At 47.3% G+C, this 9099-nt stretch overlaps 1 long non-coding RNA gene across 1 annotated transcript; it reads left to right on the top strand.

Moving 5' to 3' along the window:
• The first annotated feature begins 376 nt into the window (after positions 1-376).
• LOC123625792 lies at positions 377-8742 on the top strand. Its single transcript, XR_006730654.1, has 3 exons — positions 377-670; positions 6776-6817; positions 8492-8742. It is a non-coding gene; the product is annotated as an uncharacterized LOC123625792 (long non-coding RNA).
• Positions 8743-9099: the final 357 nt, after the last annotated feature.

Below are 9099 nucleotides of genomic sequence, written 5' to 3'. Positions count from 1 at the left end.
TGCAGGAGGGTGTCCCATGTCCCTGCAGCTCAGGTTGTCTTGGATGAACAGCCCCCCAAGCCCATTCTCCGGGCCCGGTGGCCCTTGCAGCCCAGGGTGGGGTGAAGTCAGAGCTCTCCGGAGCAGGGGTCACTGCTGATTTCGGGGATTGTCAAGAAGCCTCAGCCAGCAGGGAGGGGCAGGGGGAGAGGGGGACTTGCCGAGGCGTTCCCCGCCCGCCGCTGCCCGCCCGCAGGCGTCACCAGCCAGGAATGTGGGGGCAGCGGGGGGCCACGCTTATCATCCTCCCCCAGCGTCTGGAGCAGCCTGGCTCCTGTCGGCCGTCCATCCAGATGGGACCTAAATCAGCGGGCTCTTCCTCCTCTGGCCGCGGTTGACACAGAGCCTGGACCCTGGCCAGCACCGAAGCCCAGAAGCTGGGACGCTACATGTCGGCCTCCCGGCCACGTGGGCCCTCCCAGCACAGCCAGGGGCAGCTGGGCACCCGGCCTTGAGTGTGTCAGCCCAGAGACGTCACAACAGGGAAGTAGTGTGGAGTCAGACAGACCTGGGTTTGAATTCAGACTATCGGGCTGGGTGACTTGCCTCAATTTTCCCATCTTTAAAATGGGAATATTAATAGCATCCCCCTTCATTATGAATGATAAGCCGTGGAATATGGCGAAAGGTGGTAAGTGCTATGAGAAAGGAGAGTGACAGAGATTGGGTGCCCTGGGGGTAGGAGGTGTCGTTAGAATGTTAACAGAACTTCTATATATAGTTTAGCTCTTTCTTTAAAAACTTTCATTTTTGTGTCTGTTTTGTAATGTACTTTCTATGAATACAATAATACATGACCATAATTTATAAGCTTGTGTGTATGTTTATATATATCCATTTATGCTATGTGTGTATATACGTGTGAGTGTGTATATGCACGGTTTTTTAGGGTGTGAGTTCAAATAGTCTGGACACTCCCGAGTTACACAGGGACAGATTGCATGACCCTTGCGGATGGAAGACTCTGGGCTTCACCTCTTAAGCGTTATTTGCTTTCCAAGGAGGTTTTAGAAATCAGCTTTCTGTCCTCAAATTCCACATTGCTGGGTCCAGTGTAGAGACACCGATGCTCAACCTCTTCATTCATAGATGAAGACACTGAGGGTCAGAGAGGAGCTGTGGGTCGCCCAAGGGCACAAAGCTAGTGGGGGACTAACCCAGGTCTTTGGATCCACAAGAGTCTTTCCCCTGCTCCAAAGCTTTGTAACACTCCTTAGAAGTGCTGGCCCTGGAGCGGGGCCATGGAAAGGCAAGAAGACAGGGACCGGGACCTGAGATTTTTCTTCTTGCGCGTCCCCCACGCCCGAGAGGCCGCTTAAGCAGCGCATAACTGCCCTGTGATGTATCGAACCCTCTCTCTCCGCGCATAAATGCGGCAGGTCAAGCGCTAGGCAGAAATGCCACATATATTTCCTCCCATTAGATGAAATATGCCCCTGATTTGGCTGGGGTTTTGTTTCATTAGACCTATGGCAGCGAGGGGGCCCCGCTGCAGAGTAACCTTCTCCTGATCGCTTAGTTCTCTCTCGAGAACGCCGAGGGCCTCGAGAAAGGAGGAAAAGAAATGCCCTGGTCTTTCATTTTTCAGCACGCTTTCCCAGAACAAAAAAATCCTTCCGAGCCAAGGAGACGCCGCGTGAGGCGTGTCACAGGGGCTCCTCCTTGAACAATGTTCCTGGGCTGGGGGGGCCGGAGACCCTCGCTCCGGCCCTGAGCTCTCATTTACAGATGGGAGCCGTGGGCACGGTGCCTCGCCCCTCCGGGCCTCAGTTTCTCCACCTGTAAAACTCGGCTAATCACAGAATCCCCCGCAGAGAGTTGCTGTAAGGATGACATGAGATGAGGAACGCCCTGTGCTCGGCCCGGTGACCGCCCAGACAGGGCATTCGGTGTACCTTTGTGGTTAATGTCACTGTTTGCAAAGAGAAGTCAGTTTCCCGCGCCCCCATGGGAGACCATACTGGTGAATTCTGCTGGACTGAAAGAGTAATTTTTCCCACAGTCCTTTAGGGGTGACTTTATGCTAATTAACCCCACATAAGACCGACCTGGTGCCTTAGGGCCAGTGAGTCAGGGGCTGGGTTGTCATGGGGGCTGTCTGACTTGGGACGGGTGTGTCCGTAACCGCAGCTACGATCGGGGACTCACAGTGCGTGCTTAGTGACGCCAGCGCCCAAGAGCTGTCTGTCATGCGGGGGCTTGGGACACTGGTCACCTTTTCTTTATGTAACCCCGTGGCTCTCACCCTTTGCTGCACATTATAACCACCTGGGGGACTGTAAAAATTATCCGCCCCTGTCCCAAACCAATTAAGTCAGGCTCTCTGGTTGTGGGAAAGGAGAGGACCCTAGTTTTTAAAGCTCCCCAGGGGATTCTAATGAGGGCAAAGTCGAGAATAACAGCTTAACCTTTCGAATGTGATCGAGGAAAACAGCCCCCAGATCTGTCTCCTCCTCCTGCAAAGGGTTAAGTGGGAACCAGGCTGGACCTGGGTTCAAACCTTGCCCTTGACCTCCACCCCCATTCGCCTCCTTGCACCCCAGCTTCCTTCCACACCCACAACGGGGAGGGGATAATAGTCATACCTGCTTCTCAGGTCTGGCTCGAGAGCACCACACCAGCATCCAGTAAGTGCTCAATAAATGCTGGGATTATTACCATCATTGTTCCAGATCAGGGGCCCAGGAAACTGTAAATTAGAACCAGCTGGCAAATATTTTCAGCTCTTTGGACCCGGCAGTCTTGGTCAAAGAATGTTAAGTCTAGCACGGCTGCCGGAAAGGTATTATTCCGTATGTAAATGGGCGTGGCACAGTGCCAATAAAAATTTAGTTGCGAAAACAGGCGGCAGGATGGATTTGGCTCTTGGTTTGCTGACACCTGGTCTAGGAGACGTTCCAAGTTTGAACACCAGGGTATGTGCTGGTTTCGCCTGTTTCGTTTTGGGTTTAGGGTCCTACACGGGGAGTTTGGATAAGACCTCGGGTAAGACTTTATATCCGTTACTCACACTCCTCTCATAGGGTATTTACAGGAGAACCTTATACAACATGGGTTTTGAAATGGCTAGCACATTATAGGGCCTTCGTCAATGCTGGTTTCCAATTCTTGCCACCTTAGACTGTTAGACTTTAGAAAAAGGATTATTTAGGTGATTGTTTACTTGGCACCTGCTATGAGTCCTTGGTCATCTCACAGCAACGTTGTGAGCGCTGTCCATGATCATGCCCATTGTTCAGATGGGAAAACTGAGGCTTCGAGAGGCACAGACACTTGCTCTAGATCAGACAGAGGCGAGGTTTGAACCCAGCCTGTTAACGCCCCCTTTCTGCTGCCAGCAAAGAGCTCAGTGCTTGGGCACGGATGTGCGTGAAAGATCAGGACGCGTGATCCACACCGGACAGCCTTTTTGTCTCCACGACTGGAGGGTGCAGGAAAGGAGTTGGCAGCCTAGGAACAAAGCCATTCCTTTCATTCTGAGTGTTTATAAGACGCGCTCTGAGCAGTCAGAGTCGCTTCTGCACGAAGCTGGGGCTTCTCCTTGGTTACCCAGCCAGCATATCTCCAGGGGCCCGGGGAGGGGAAAATCGCGTTTTGGAGATTCCTCTTCAGCCCAAATCACCTCTCTCTTGTCAAGAGCCTCGCAGAATCCGAATGCGCAGCAAGACGCTATTTGTCAGAATGAGGCTTTCTACCACGCCCCGCTGCTATTTCTTGTTTCCAACAGTTAGGGGGACAATTTTCAGATGGACATTTTTACTTTATGCGATTCCATTTTTGTCTCGACTTATCTGATCCTCTAATTCTGCGAGGGACTTTATTTCCTTGTGATGTTAAAGCCCCGGAGCTCAAAGTTCTTTTTCTTTTAAGCTTCAAAAAACGGAAGACCCTATTCAGGGCTGAGGCAGGATATCCACCAGCCCTGGCGGAGGCGAATTATTGCCCGAGTCATCGCATTTGCTTACAAATCCACAGAGGAGGTTTTTCCCCTTTTTTTTTCTTTTAAGGAGTTGGGTGACAGATAGCAACTGAAAAGAAACCATGCGTTTCAGGGGTGTGAGCTTTGGAGACTGCAGTCCTGCTTGAGGGTTCACTGCCGATTGCCGTCTGACCTCAAAGACATTATTGGCCACTCTGGGACTCAGTTTCCCCTGCTGTGAATTTTTGGTATTGGTTGCCCTTTTTCTCTGACACAAAGATGACTTGTTAATCCCATCTTAGGACATGAGCTCCCTGAAGGTGGGGACACTGCCTTTAATTTTAGGCTCTCTGGTCGCCTACCCATGCCCAAGCCTTTCCCATCTAGGTAAATGACATCACCCCTGCACCCAGTAGCCTAGACACGCCCCTTTGCTACTGTGCTCCACCCACATTCAACCCCTCTGCAGGCAGCAGGTCCCACCTCTACACGCATTTCCAATGCACCTAGTTGCCCCCATTCCTGCTGCAACCATCTGTCCAGGGCCACTGTCACCCCTCTCCTGGACCCTACAGCAATTTTCTGCAGGCTCGCCATCCTTCAGCCACTGTCCCTACCCCTCAATCCATTCCCCAAGCCGAGGGAATTTGTCAAATTTGCTCTCAGCACTCCCCTGCCTAAAAACTTTTAGTAGTTTCTCATTGTACCTAGCACAGGGGCCAGCAAACCACAGCCTGTGGGTCAAATCATGTCTGCTGCCTGTTTTTGTAAATAGAGTTTTATTAGAACACAGCCACGATCATTTGTTTGTGGTTTTTATATGGCTGCGTTTGCACAACAGTAGAAGAGTGGAATCGTTGCAACAGAGATCATGTGACCCGTGAAGCTTGAAATATACATTATCTGGCCCTCTATTTGGAAAAAGTTTGCAGAGCCCAGACTTATTATAGAATAAATATCCGATTCCTCCCCTCGGCCTGTTAGTAAGGTCATCCATCGTATGTGGTAGGCCACTTTTGTGAAAGGCACTGCTTTTCTGCATGTCCCTGTTCTCCATCACACACTCCGTGATGTGACTTTGCAGTTCCGCCCATGACATGGTAGGTCTGTGTCCCCATCCCTTGAATCTCCATGGGCCACATGACTTTCTGTGATCAGTAGAATGTGGCAGAAGCAACACTGTGTTGGTTCCAAACCTGGGGCTCCATGGCCTTGTACACTTCTTTTCTCTCTTGCAGAAGCCTGCTGCTGCCATGACAAGCCCGGGCCAGCCTGCTGGAGGGTGACAGGCATGTGGCCCAGTCTCTCTCATCACCCCAGCCGGCCAACCCCAGGGGTAGAACAGCCCTGCTGGCCTGCAGCTGACCACAGACACCTCAGGGAACCCAGCCCAGACTGGCATGAGCCCCAGCAGAGCCACAGACTCCATAGATAACTGAATGCTTGTCATTTTAAGCCACTACAATTGAGAGGTGTTTTGTTACACAGCAGTAGCTAACTGACATATCATACAATTTAACATTCAAGTTGGGACACTTGGGGACACTATTAACGTCCCAGGCAAACCAGAACAAATCCACACTCCCTCTAATGGTCTTGATGGATCTCGTCTGTTCTTTTCACGTCAGCTTAATTGCAAGTGAGGGACCCCTTGTCACCACACTCCTGCTAATCTGAGGTCAGTGCCTAGAACATAGCAAGCCGTGTCCAACCTCAAGCCTTTGCACAGGCTGTTCCTTCTGCCTGGAACACTCTGCCCATGCTGATGGCCGCTTCCTTCTCATGCCCTGGGCCTCAGCACTTCATCCTCAGTTCACACCCACCTCTTCCAACCCCCGGCCACAGTCTACCCCAGTTCTCTACTTTCTTTTTCATGCTTATTATAACCTGAAACCATTCAGTGGGTTTATCAGTGTCCTTGTTCACTGCCTGGATCTGTCCATGAGACCATGAATTTCTTGAGGGTCGGGACTCTCTTATTCTTCTCTGTGTCTTCTACGTCCAGCAGAGTTCTAGGCCCATCGTAGGTGCTGTTTACATATATTTTTTAAATGAATGAGTATAGTAAAACTTCAGTCTGTTAAACATTGACCGTGTAATGGGCAGTGGCCTGGACAGTTAGAATCAGAAGTAGAGTCCTGTGCAGCCTGGTAGAACTGGGTTCAAATCCAGCCTCTGGTACTTTGAGGTTTGGGGATCATGGTCATGTCACTCAAATTCTCTGAGTTCTGTTGCCCTCATTTGCAAAAATGAGCTGCCGATGAGGCAATGGAAGTAGAACGTCCAGCATAGGATCTAACACATAGTAGGTCCTTAAAAATCAGTAGCCGTAATTGTTTTCACTGCAGTTGGGTCAAAAAAAAATTCAGTCTGGGTTCCTTCCACCAGGTCCCTGTGTTCCACTCTCTTCTCTAGGAAAGAGGCCATTCTCGGATTTTAGACTTAAGATGTGGACAGATTTGTTTTCTTCCTTATCTGTGGACCAGAGCCTAAGGAAGCCAAGGCAGAAAGAGGCAGAGGGTTGACTCCAGGGATGAGGCAGGGATGGGTGTCTTGGGACGAGACCTGGAAGCAGGTTCTGAGCATGTGCACCTTGGATTCCCATGTTGAGGGGAATGAATAGAACAATGTGTGGAGCTAACTTCAGAGCCATTGGCATCTAAACCCTGAATGCAACAAACACATTTTTCTATATCTCATAACTCGTTATTGACCAAAGATACCATTTCAGGATCTGCATAACTTCCCCCAGCCAGGTCTCAGTTTCCCCATCTCTGCTGGTTGTTCTCTGAAGTCTGTTCTCCCTTCTTTCCCTAGGAACAGCATCCATGAATGTAGCTGGGTATGCAGCCACCCTCGGTAAGGACTACATTTCCCAGTTTCCCTTGCAGCTGTTGTGGCCACGTGACTCCATTGTGGCCAATGGGGTGTAAGTTAAGATATTTCATTGTAGCATCTACAAATCTATCATAAATGGAAGCTAGCACATACAACTTTTCTTTGTGCTTTCCTTCACTTTCCTGCCCTGTGACTTTGGACAGGTCACCACATGCCTCCTAGCCTCAGTTTCTTTATCTGTAGAATGGGAACACAACCTACTTCAATGAGTTTGGGCAAAGATTAAATGAGATAATACGCACAAGGTGCATTTAATGAGATAATGAATACAAAATTTATACCTTAGTGCCTAGTTTATAGTAGACATTAAACAAATACTTTGTTACCATCTGTGTTAACTTGGAAAAGTCATGTGAATTGTCTATGCCTCAGAAGTTTTCTCCTCTATAAAAATGAGCATGGTCTTCTCGTACCAGACTTAAAAACCAAATAATTCAGAGATCTAAATGTAAAAATAATAACAAAACCACACAAACACTAGAAGAAAGCATGGATGAATTCATGTATGACCAAAATATGGGCAAAGCCTTTCTAACTATGATTCAAAATATAATGTAGTAATAGACTAGTAAATCTGAATGCATAAAAAATTATATTGCAACAAACATCAAAAGTGAAGTCAAAAGAGAAACTGACTGGAAGAATATATGTAATCTATGTCACCGATAATAAGCAGTTAATGTCTTTAATATATAAAGAGCTCTTAAAAATCAAGAATAAAAATCAAGAACTCAGTTTTAAAATTAAGCAAAAGACATAAATAGATGGTTCACATAAAGAGGCATATAAATGGACCTTAAAAACATGAAAAGATGTTCAACTTCTCACATAAGAGAAATTCAAATTAAAACTACCCAAACATAGTATTCCTCACCTCTTAGACTGACAAAAATTTGAAAGCTCAACACCATACTCTGTTGGAACATGGTATCGAAGTGGGGAAATAGATTCTCTCATACATCACTGGTGGGAATGCAAAATGGAGTATTTGACAATATCTAACAACATCACAAAAGTGTTTATCTTTTAGCTCTTCAATTCCACTTTTTGGAATTTACCTGAAGATACACTTCTACAAGTCCAGAACAACAAATGCACATAGTTATTCATGCTGGCATTATTTGTAATAGCAAAATATTAGGAACAACCAAAATGCCTGTTTATAGAAGATATGTTGAACAAACTTTGGTATTTCCATATAATGGAGTACGAAGTAGCTACAAAAAAAAATGAGAATAATTTCTATGAACAGAAATGAAGTGATTTTTAGAATATAAGGATAAATTAAAAAGCAACAGGCTCTCTTTTATCTCAGAAATATAGGGAGATAATAAAAATACATGACTATACATTTAGAAAAGGAAAAATTGGCAGGATTCATGGAAGGAGGATGGGAACGGGGTGGCAAAATGGAGACTTCTCAAGTGGCTCCCGACCCAGCAATGCTCACCTCTTGGTGCTCCTGCCTTGTGTCATTCTTTCCCCTGGAATATGGGCTGGACCTGGTGACTCACTTCTAATGAATGGATTATGGAAAAAGGGATGAGATGGCATTTTTGAGGTTAATTAAAAAATTGACCGTCATCTTGCTGACATTCTTTCTCTCTGGCTCTTCTCACGTGCTCACCTTGATAGAGAAAGTCACCTAGCAAGGAACCAAGTTGAGAAACTGTGGCCCACAGTCCAACAACCCTCAAGGAATCGAATCCTGCCAGCAACCACGTGAGTGAGCATGGAAGTCATCCCTGGCTCGCACCTTGTCGAGCCCCCAGAGGGACCAGCCCCGGCTGACACCTTGATGGAAACCCACAAGAGACCCTGAAGCAGAGGACCCAAGTGGGCCACACCTAGCCCCACAGAAACCATGACATAATAAATGTTGTCTTAAGCCACTACGTGTTGGGGTCGTTTGTTAAGCAACAACAGAGAATACAATTATAACCACATAGAAGGGGAATTAACTCAACGAACCTTTGGACACAGGCTCTCTAAGGGTACTTTCAACTGGATATGCTCGAAGGATAACAAGGACTTCAAAGAAACCCTGAAATGTAATAAATAGGTTGTCATTGATAGTTGAAGTCATGTAATTCTATAACTATTGAGCAAACACATTGATATTTGAGGAAGGGGAGCTCTCACCATGGAATCAGCGAGATACACTATGGAATGAGGGGATTATGAGAAAGAGTCTTTTGATGTTGGATTTTATTGGAGGCATCAGAATGAACTCATATGTATCC

Source organism: Lemur catta, chromosome 21 (assembly GCF_020740605.2).
Source record: "Lemur catta isolate mLemCat1 chromosome 21, mLemCat1.pri, whole genome shotgun sequence".
In the NCBI taxonomy this organism is placed as follows: Eukaryota; Metazoa; Chordata; class Mammalia; order Primates; family Lemuridae; genus Lemur; species Lemur catta.
This window is presented reverse-complemented; position numbering and strand designations above follow the sequence as displayed.